Below are 4,167 nucleotides of genomic sequence, written 5' to 3' on the forward strand. Positions count from 1 at the left end.
GGGGTTTGGTGATTACTTCGAAATTTTAAAACTATGTAGATCCAATGCAATCATTACATGAGTGGTTTCCAAATTTCTCCATTCATTATCTAAAGTCTGGCAGGATTTTTATGAAGTCATACATACTTTTCCTATCGAGGAGTGTCTTTAGTTCTAGAAATGAGGCCAAATATCAAAGTTTGTTATTAAAATAGAATCTCTTTTTCATTTTCTTTGTATCTTCAAAAAGATAATGACACCGTCTCTTTGCACGATTAACCATTCCTGGGTTACCACCAAACGAACCAGACACAACCGAATCTCTAAATGAACCTGATGTAATGGAAGAACACCGGATCAAAGGTTGATAAGCCAGCTTTTCCTACAGAGTCTCTGTAACAAACACTATAGAAAAGGTTTTTGTATAAGCGAATGAAGCTGCCATACAAGTGTAAAGTAGGACCTCACTGAAAAGGAGGCTCACTCTGTTGAAAGGAGTCAATATTGATATAAATAAATAGATGGATCATTAAGATTTCAGTATTTCTTCATTTCTCTGTTCCACCGATTTAGAAAAATATTCTTTCAGATCTTCCCACTGCTCCAATACCAGTTTCCACTGCCTAATGAAGTGACAGCCTACGTGTCCTGGCAAAGCATGTCGATTTTATGAGGCTTGACTTTGAGGAATTCTGTGCTTGTATAAATTCGAACTGCTTCCTTGCACTGTGGGATAATGAGTGCAGATATCTTCCTTAATCTGCTAGTGAGTGAGTTGTGCTCCCCAATTATACTATTTGCCCCATCAGACACAAACCCTTCCAGGTTGTGGCATTCAGCGTAGCCACAATGAGGCTGTATAGATTTATTCCTGTGGAACCAACCATTTCATTACCAGTATTATATATCAGTGAGGTCAAGTGTGTTTTGATCTGTTGGGCTTCTGAATCACAAATATTGACGAGAAGAGTCATACAGTTTGTGTTGCTGACATCGGTGGATTCACCAATTATGATGGAAAAGTTATTAGACCTGATCTTAAGGGCGACTTCTCTAGTTCTGCAATTTCCCTGAGCCTTGGTTACAAAAGAGCATTTAGTCTTTTTCATGTGGAGGCCTTGAGCTATTCTGGAAGACTATTTTACACAATTCAGTCAGATGGTAAGCAAGTGTGAACAGAAGCTTGTGTTCAACAAAGAAACATACCATAAGAACTGTGGCGAACCTAATCCCAAAAGAGAGATCCTGTGCACTGCTGACTTGTGGGGCCGACTTTCTGAGGCAGTTCCTATTTCTCCATCCGGGACTCCTCACACTTCTTAGGAGACTGCGTTCACTGAAACATTTATTAGAAGTGATACCCAAAGCATACATTATTCTGGCAATATGAACAAAATCAAATTGCTTTTGTAATAATCTCTGATAAATCAAGTCTAATTTTGCAGCAGGATATAATACATCCCATATTACTTTATAATCTTCACCATATACAGTCTTTAAGTCATAATATCTATTTAGCATTCCAATTCTTAGTAATACTGATAAAAGTAATTTTAATAGTTTTAGTAATAATCTGTATCACATCGCATATATTCATATATTACCTTTAATAAATGACATATCTATATATCCATCTTGGCTATAATTTTTGTCAATTCACAGTTCGAAGTAAACTTTATTGAAATAAATATATTTAGCCCTACCTTGTGCAATTTGATAGGGGTCATATTAGTATTAAAATTGTCTATGGCCAACCACTCGCCTTTAAACTTCCGTTTAGTGGCCATACCGACTATGCATGCAAATAATGATAAAATGAGAATATTGTTACGCCGACCGCCTCGTCTCTCTGCCACCAACACAAGGCAGGCTAGGCAGACGGCGTGCTATCCACAGGGTTGTGAACACTGAACAGCTCCAAGAGGCACCGAGCACCACAGCGTCCCAGAACACCACGAGGGGAAACGCCAAGTGGCGAGGCAGGGCACGAAATAAATACAAAATGACAGTCTTTCCTTTATTTACACAAGTTATTTATCCGTACACTTTTCTATAGGCACAATACAGGGGGGACACCAGCATGTCACACTGCACGATACAGCTTATAACAGGGCAACACAGTTTATCAGGTCTCAAGGGCACACACGAGGTCTTCACAGGAGCAGCACCCAACTGCATCTCTTGGCTTGTTCCTCTGCTCCTCCGCTCACAGCCAGCTGCGTCATGTTTGCCCAGGTCCCTTCATGTTAAACCATGCCCAGGTCATCCTTTTCATGTTAACACATGTTTCGCACAGAGACAAAGACCCACTGGCGTAGCACTATCCCCCCCCTATCAAGCAGATGACCCGTCTGCTCTGACATATCTAAACCTGAAACAAACTACAGAAAATTTAAATAAAATCAGTTCTCAGAAACACAAAAATCTTTCATCCAGTGCGGCTTTCTTCGCTCTCGCTGGGGTCGCTCTGGAGGAGGTGTGGGCGGCGGTAGATTGGCAGTGGCACCCAGAGGGGTATCTCCTGTCCCAAGACCTGGCTCATGGTCACCATTGACGTCTACTGCATCGCCCTCACCATCCAAATGCTCGTCTTCATCTCGGTCAGCGTCTGCCACGTCCTCATCGCCGCTACTGAGGCTAACGTCATCTTCTTTTTCAACATGGTCCTAGGAGTAGCTTCCTGGCCCATGGTAACGCCACAGTCAGTGCGCCAAGTCCTCGAGGAAGTCAGGCAACGGCCCCACACCAACCAACTCCTTGCTCCCCGACGACTCTTCTGGATGCTCCACTTCTTCATAAGTGCCCAGCTTTGCACCAGCTGGCACCTTCTGGGCCTTATTGGAGAAGTTAGCTACCAAAACTGTAACTAACCCTTCCCCTGGTCCAACAAGGCTCCGCCCAACCGCTACGCCATCAGCCAGCTGCAGGATTTGGATGGGCTCCACGATGCCCTCTACTCCACGCATCACTCTTGACAGTCGACACCGGATTCTAGACTCTGTCCTGGGGGCAAGGTGCAGTCGCTCAGCCGTAACTACCTCTGCACAGCCAACCTCTGGAAGCAAGGGCACATTTTCACCATGCACCCTCACCAGCTTCCGTCCAAGGTCGACACACGCCTTACTCTGCGTCAGGTAGTCAAGGCCCAGCAAGCAGTGCTCGTCCAGATCGGCCACATACACCGGCAGCCGCTGCACCGTGCTGCCCACGCCAATACGAGCCTCCACTGGCCCCTTAAGCTGCACACAATGCCCCATGACACCACACAGTCTCTGTAGTGCATCTGGAAGTCGCATAGTGGCCAACATATCAAGGCCGCACTAGGGTCTTCTCAGCCCCAGTGTCCACTGTCAGGCGGCATGGCTTCCCATCATACGGGCCCTCCACCTGCATCATGCTGGTTCGACGGTAGCTTACCCAAGTCGGGGCCCAGGAACCGAGGACAGCTGGGTTTCGGCCCCCTTCTCCAGAGTTTTCCGCCTGTACCACTTCCTTAGCCTTAGGACATGCACTCGGATGGTGACCATACCTGCCACAGTCCTTGCAGCACTGCTGGAAGGCATCAGAATCCGTCCGGTTGAGAGGACGTGTTCTCCGCTCCCTCCGACACCGACTACGTCTGTGCCCTACCTCTCCGCAGCCCCAACACAAGCCTTGGAAAGTGCTCGGGCTCACCTTCCTCAATGCTACCTTCTCCACTTTAGCCTTCCGGCCCCAGAGGTCATGGCGGGGCTGAGCAGCTGGCCCTAGGCCACTCGTTGCCTTCAGGAAGGCCTCGAACTCCAAGGCCCTCGCCAGCGCCACCTGCAGGTCCTCAGGGTGTGCCTGCTTGACGTAGATTTGCAGCTGCTGGTCCTGCAAAGCGTCAACAAAGAAATCGCGGGCCAGGACCACAATCATCTCTTCCGCAGCCGCAGAGTACGACTTCCTTACCAGCGCCTCCACATCCTGCGCCAGCTGGGACAGTGTCTCGTCATGCTCACGAGTCCGCTTCTTCAAGTGCGCCCGATATACCTCGGCCTGGTGGTGGTGCCCGAAACGGCTTTTCAAAGCCTCTGCCACGCTGGTGTAAGAGGCCTGTTGGGATGGCGGCAGATGCCCCAACACTTCCACCGCGGGGCCCCTTAGCGCTGTTACCAGCTGCAGGGCCTTCTCTTCCTGGCTCCAGCCCTGGGCAGATGCCAACAT

This window comes from Penaeus monodon, chromosome 6 (assembly GCF_015228065.2).
Source record: "Penaeus monodon isolate SGIC_2016 chromosome 6, NSTDA_Pmon_1, whole genome shotgun sequence".
Taxonomy (NCBI): Eukaryota; Metazoa; Arthropoda; class Malacostraca; order Decapoda; family Penaeidae; genus Penaeus; species Penaeus monodon.